Raw genomic sequence first — 7,711 nt, forward strand, 5'->3', positions numbered from 1 at the left:
ATCACACTGTTTGCTGTAAATCAGAAGCCAGAGTATTAAGGATCAGGATTTAATGGAACTAAAAACATTTGAATACACTGGCCACAAAACACAGGATTTGGAATATGATATAGACCCGGACAATAATTTATTCTCTTCCATTAACAACAGCTGCTACTACTACACTGACAAACAGTCTGGCAAACGTCTTACTGTTCCCAGTCCAACCTCTGCTACTGCTGTTGTGGTCACAGACCTGGTGGTACTTTTTTCTTAAGTTTTTCAACTTGCTGGTGATATCCCGTCATCTGACGATAGCCACGTCGACCAAGCTCCTCCGCAACCTTTTCATCTGACAAGCCATCCTTCACAGACATGTGAGGTGGTTTTCCACGGTCCTCTTGTGAGTGATGTTAGCAGCTACCTGATCTCAGCGGCTCCCCAGATGCTCGTCTTGCTGAAGTGACGACACATCGGAAGAATATTTAGCCCCGTGACAGTCTGTAAGTTTTAAAATAGCAGTTCGTCACTCTGGTTGCTGGCATCGTCGGTGTTCACATTCTTGGAGGTGTTTGATGCGGGAGAACCAGCGAGTGTTATGTGTGCAAGAGAACCCACAAAGGCCCAGGGAGAACATACAAACTCCAGGGGCTCGAACCCGGAACCTTCTGGCTGTGAGGTGACAGTGCGAACCACTGCACCAGCATGCCACCACACCACAGACCAGTTGTGCTCAAACACCTGCATCCCCATAACTCCTGAAAAATCCTATTTTTGTACATTTTTTTTAATTTATGCATGTTTGAACATCCTTTCATCTCCTCAGTCAGACTGTTGCAGTTTCACCCCACAGGCTGTGACTCAAAAACTTTTTTTGGTTGTGTACCCTATTGATCTTGAAATTAAATATCCCCCTAAAACTATAATTTCCTTCTCTTTGAGTGAACATCTTATGGATATTTATTGGTAGCTGATTATTTTTTTGCTCTATATAATAAATCCACCATATCTACAAATTTTAGAATTCTCAGTTTTAAGAATAGTGTATTTGTGTGATCCAAGTAGCCAGCCTTATGAATGATTTCTTATTTCTCTTTTTTGGAGTGTGAATAATGACTGAGTTGTACTGTTGTAATTATTGCTCCACACCTCTGCACAGTCAGTTAAATAAGGTGAAACCATAGAACAGTACAAAATGTGAAGTAAATTATGAACCAGGAACATTTTTGCTCTGTTTAAGACTGCAACACTTGATACTTTGGATTGCATGTAATTTACATTTGCTTTCCAGCTGAGTTTTTCAACAATAACTGTTCCAAGAAATGTCATTTCCTTCACTCGTTCAATATCAACCCCATCTATTTGAATATCAATTTGTGTCCATTTTGTTGTTTCAAAATAAAACTACTTTGGTTTTATTCAAATTTAATGTGAATTTATTATTACTGAACCACAGAGTAACTACAGAAATGAAAACTTATTCCACCATACCCACTCACATGACCACAGACACCATGATGTTACTCTTAAAACCAAATGAAGATCCATCTCATCCCTCTCCCTAACGATCTCCCTCACTACTGAACACTGACCTGAAAATTGTCACCTAAGCACTTGCCACTAGAATAGAAGCAGTCACTCCCATACTCATTCATCCAGCTCAGACAGGCTTTATTAAAAATAGACACACCACAGATATCGCTGATGACATTGGTGATGTCCGCAGACTGTTCCACTTATTCAATATATCAAGAAATAACACAGAAAACCACTGTCATGTCACTTGATGCAGAAAAAACTTTCGATAAGGTAAACTGGTCTTTTTTATTCAATACTCTCCTCAGGTTTGGTTTTGGAGAGTCGTTCATCCCCTGGATTATAACACTGTGCACATCACCTAGGGCCACAATTACCACTAACGGAATCACTTCCGAGAGTTTCACACTGCACCAGGGCACCAGACAGGGGTGCCCTCTCTCGCCCTCCCTCTTTGCAATTTTCATTGAACCTCTCGCAGCCACAATACAACAAAACAGAATAAGCAAAGGAATTCAGGTAGCCAACATACAACACAAAATCAGTTTATATGCAGATGATCTACTATACTTTATGATACTTTATACACAGAACCCACAGGTATCACTACAAGAAAATTTCAATATCATCAATAGGTTCTCTCATGTCTGACATTACACTATTAACTGGAATAAATCAATTTTACTACCCCTCTCAGATGATGCATGGGATTCTGGAGTTCAGGACACTTCCCTCCATCCATATTTCCCCCGGGCTGTCAGAGTTTTTTACCCTCAACTATACTCCCCTTCTCACGAAAATTGAAGATGATTACAAATACTAGTCCAACATCCACTCCCACTCATTGGAAGAATAGCTGGAGTCAAAATGAATGCCCTGTCTCAGATTAACTACCACTTCTCTATGATCCCCTCCACTCCTGCAGACAATTGGTTCAAAACTCTCACTTCATTAACAACTCAATTTTATTGGAAATATAAGAAACCCAGAATATCACACTCAACACTACAAAATTTTTTAAAAAAATCCCGTGGTTGGCTTCAAGCGCCAAACTTCCATCACTACTCCCTGGCAAATCAATTACAGTGCTTATTTAAATGGATCAACATAAAAAAAAGCACAATTATCCATGGCTGGAACTGGAACAAAGCCAACGCACAAATATTACGATTGATGACCTCCCCTTCCTCTCACAATTAATCAAAGAAAAAAAATGGAATGGAGAAGGGGTGGGATTGAATGAGTTTTCAGCTTCAGCCCACTCCTTTTTGGACACGGGAGTTCAAACTGCCAAGTGCATGATTTTGTTTGTTTTATTTTCTTTGTTGTTTTTATTTTTTTATTTATATTATTTTTGTGGTCTTGTAATTGCTAAAAGGTATTGTAGCTCTGGTTCTCCCTCTTGCTGCTGTCAAACTGTCCAGAGGTAGGTACACTGACATTACCTCCTCACTTTAATCCTCATTGCTTTTATCTTTCAGCATATTTGGTGGGACCAGATGTACATTTGAAACAAGAAGAACTGCCCTGTATACTGTATTTTGTTTCACCATTGCATTTACACTCATATTTACAGAATGCTACACCAAAGGAATGTGCGAAAGACATACATTACATATAAATACTAATATGGAATGCTTTAGATCGTGGCTGCATGGTGGTGCAGTGGTTAGCACTGTGGCCTCACAGCAAGAAGGTTCGAGGCTCGGGCGTGGGATGTCTTTCGCAACTTCCTTTGGTGTAGCATTCTGTAAATATGAGTGTAAATGCAATGGTGAAACAAAATACAGTCTACAGGGCAGTTCTTCTTGTTTCAAATGTACATCTGGTCCCACCAAATATGCTGAAAGATTCTGTGTGAGTCTGCATGTTCTCCCTGTGCCTGTGTGGGTTCTCTCTGGTACTCGAGCTTCCTCCCACAGTCCAAAGACATCAAGAGGGGACTAGGCTAATTGATACTCTAAATTGACCGTAGGTATGACTGTGAGTGTGAATAGTTGTTTGTCTCTCTATGTTGGCCCTGCGATGGACCTGTCCAGGGTGAGCCCCGCCTCTTGCCCGTAGACGCTGGGATAGGCTCCAGCCCCCCCGTGACCCTTAATAGAAAGGAATAAGCGGAAGATGATGATGGATGGATGGATTTAGATCAAGCACATCAGTGTGCAGTAAATGGTGAAAGATCTCTTCAGTGTTTTTTTTTGTGTGCAAAGTTTGCTGTGCTTGCTATTGCAAGATATGTTAGTGTTTTGCTCATGTGTTTGTGGTTTTTATGTATCGAGTTTTGACAAAGAAGACTATGTTTAACAAACTGTTTCTACAATTGTAAAAATGTAGAGAGGTTCTTGAAAAATGCAATCAAACAATTGTATAAAATATTTTAACTGTAAAAGTCATCAACTGTTGCCTTAAACATGCTGTGGGGTTCAGGAGCAGGGTTACTAAACAGCTACTCTGGAAAAATACACTAGTCCAACTATAGTCTATTGTCACCTAGAGACAACTTACAATTCTTTCTGACCATATTTGCAAAAGTTTTCAGTGCACTCAAACATTTGTTTCACTGTGCAAATAATGGTAAGCACAGGAGTCAAAAGTTACTCAATCCAGCACAGCTGTTATATCTTAAACACTGCACCTCAAAACTGATCACACTTTTTGCCTGTAATGATGAAATCAATATAAGGCTGCTCAGGGGCCACAGGTTGTTCATATCAACAGTTACTGGAAACCGTTGTGATACATAATAAGGTTGATTTTGATTTTTGCATTACAGCATGCTGTTATATTGTAATTCGTGAAAACTTGCACCCTTTTTTTTCAAAACTGTCAGCAGAAAAAAAAAATCCTCTTATATCATCTTACCATTTTCATTGTATGGATTTCCAGGATTTGTACTTACTTTAGGTGCTGGATCCACTTAGTAAAAAAATATTTTGCATTTAGATTTTTTTTTATGTAAACTACTGTGTGCACATTTTTCTGGAAGTGAACATTGGTTTTAACATATTTCCAACATTTTATTTTCAAGGTGTAATCAGTACTCAGGAGTGTTTTTTTTTTAATTTTGACTAGTTTAGAGTGAGATTGTTAGGTTTTGAGTACAGATGACACTGCTGTAAGGCGTTTTTTTTGGGGGGGGGGTTTGTGAATAGGTTTTGAAAATTGGATTCTGTGCTAACTTTTGAGAAAAATGTAGACGATTGAAAGAAATATGCAAAAATGTAAGAATTGTTTCATGAATCCAGCCCAAGGATTCTTCCTGGGCGATAAGGGTGTACTACGTATGATTGTCTCTGTGGTTCTCTTGCCTCTTTCTACTCTCTTGAAGTGACATTTCACCCCCAAAATTATTTTTTTTCCCTTTCAGTTGCATAAAAGTATGTGTCTTGAGCTCAAAAAAGATGTTTCCCCCCCCCTCCCTTTTGTATCACTTTTTTGTGACTTAAGAAAATTACACTCAAGAATATTTAGCTTGAAACTATGTGACATGACTACTATCAACATCAAAACTGACCAAAAATGAAACTGGCAATCGTTATTACTTGTTTGTTATAAGCAAATCATAGTGTTTGTGTATTGCTTAGCACATGGCTGGATAAAGTATATGTGGATCATCCTGGAAGATGCTTTTAAGAGTTTGTAAACTGACATTTTGTAAAAGTTTTTCCATCGGTAGCAGGGCGTGGTTAGTACTGTTGCCTCACATTGGATACTCTAAATTGACTAGTAGGTGTGGCTGTGATTGTGAATGGTTGTCTGTCTATATGTGTTGGCCGTGCGATTGGCTGGCAATCCATCCACGTTGTATCCAATCTCACGCCCAAAAACTGCTGGGATAGGCTCCAGCCACCCTGCCCCTTAACAGGATAAGCGGAAGAAAATGGATGGATGGATGGATGGATGGATGGATGGATGGATAGATGGATGTCATTAGCAGTCAGTCACCATTTGCTTCAAGCAAAACATATGTGGCTGGCTCTTCCTGCATTCTCTAGTCACTAAAAAAAAGTAGTACAGGAAGAAGAAGACATCTTTTGGAGCTCAAGACAACCATATCTCATTATCAGTTAATTTTTGGTTTTCATGGTGTAAATGGTTCCACTTGGCATGAATTTAGAGGCAGCTTGCAACCATGTGAGTGCCTCTGTAAAGTGTTCTACATGTTAAATGAGCATGTGGAAAAACAGCCTCAGAATCTGTAATTTTTCCAGGGTTTTTTTTTTTTGTAGACAAAGAAAAAGAAAACTTAACCGCTTGTGTACCTGTTTGTGCTTTTGTAGAGAATGACAGCTATTGTTGATGCTGGCTGCAAAACAGGATCAAGTGAGTTAAATTAACGATCAACAAATTAAGTTGTCCTCACTTCTATGGCTCTAAAATCTTAGGAAATTTGATGAAAATATTTCATTTCCAGTCTTAGTATTCAATAATTTTCTTTAAATCAGAGAAGTCAGCTGTGATTTTAATTTTTTTTTTAATCATCAGTTTGCGGCATTGCAATTAAGCAATTGACCTATACGGTCAGTTTTCACAACATTCGGTTTGCACAGCTATTGTGCAGCTTCATATACGGCACTGTCCCATGATATTATGTCTATTCTGAATGCAGAGTATAGTATTAAATTAAACCCATCCGAAAGTCTTGACTCAGTCCATGTGAAAGGACCACTGGGATTCTGCCAGGCCTACAGTTTTAATGAGAACCCATGCAGTTCTTGCCTTGTATCATTGTAATTGTGACAAATTGACTTGTAGAGGCATGTCTTGCTTAAAGGAGTCGGAAGATAAAGGCCAGCAGACCGCAAATCATGGGAATGAGACAGGAAGATCATCTATACATTAATTGTGACTTTAAATCGGCCTCCTGTTGTGGTTTGGAACTGGTGTTAGCAGATTCATTAAAAGAGGCAAAGTTTTTCCATCGTCTAATTTCAGTGCTCCCACTGGAGCTCCAGTTTCATGTTCTCAGTTGACAGGAGTGTCCCCTCAGTGTGGGATTTTGCTGTTGTAGCCCATCTGCCTCAGACATTGATGTGCTGTGCATTAATACATGCTCTGCATTGTTAATTCCTGCTGCATTTCAATCAGTTCAAGCCTGTCCAATCATTCTTCTCTCTAACATCTGCCTGAAACGCTTTGCCCAGAGAACACCACTCAGATGTTTTAGTGTTTCATTTTCTGAATTTTTTTCTGGAAACCCAAGAAATTTTATCTGTAAAAATCCCTGTAGAGCAACAGTTTCAAACCAGCCAGTCAGGCACCAAGAGCCACCATGGAGTAACCGATACCCCTTTCACACTGAAACATGCATGACAAAGCAGGTTTTCGTACCCGCCTTTGCTCGGCATTAGGGCGCATTCAAGCTTTCATCAGACGCAGGTCTGAGCTCCCACTGTGAGAGCTGTGGTGTCTGTGTTTTTCTCCCTCGTATGTCATCACACTGACAACGTCATCACCACACAAAAAAGTGCACCACGTCTCAAAATGATGGTGTTGTTCCCATAAATCTCTGTGTCCCGTACGGTTCCAGAAATCTGCCGCCGGATCTTCTCTTCATCGCGGATGATGAGCAGCTCATGGACTTCATGATCTTGCCAGTGCGCCGCCATGATCAATCAAAAAGATGTGCAAGATCGCTATACAGGTTGTTTATAAAAACGGTCGCGCTTGCGCAGTTCAGGTTAGGGTTCCCAGTTGGTAGGAGTTCCCAAGCATGACGTAGATTAATTCACCTAAGATCATACACATGTAAAATGTTTGAAAAAAAGGAGTGAAATAGAGTCTCGGGGACATCAACAGGAAGACTGATCTTATAGCAGAGGCTAAAACTTTATTGAGATATGAGTGAACAGCTCTTGCAGCCCAGCCCAGCCTGATTTTTAGGGCCTGAGCCTGAAGGTACTTCAGGCGAAGACCCTATTATGTTTGCTCGGCAAAGCAACACATTAGCAGCACTAAAAACACACACTAAACAGTGTCCCAGCCCCCCCAACACCCATGAGGCAGCTCGACCACACGGCCCGGAGCCGGTTTTCACAACCTGAGACAACACGGGTTGCCTTTTTCACACTGTAGGCAAGCCGAGCAGAGCCAAAGCAAGCCGCTAAACACCTGGGTCGCTTGGAGGGTTAGTCAACGCGGGTCGAAATGCCAAGTTGACCCTTTCAGAATGCCCAAACACCCATGTTCACCTGCG

Source organism: Aulostomus chinensis, chromosome 12 (genome assembly GCF_037954235.1).
Source record: "Aulostomus chinensis isolate RoL2024-O1b breed Wild chromosome 12, RoL_Achi_v1.0, whole genome shotgun sequence".
Lineage (NCBI taxonomy): Eukaryota > Metazoa > Chordata > Actinopteri > Syngnathiformes > Aulostomidae > Aulostomus > Aulostomus chinensis.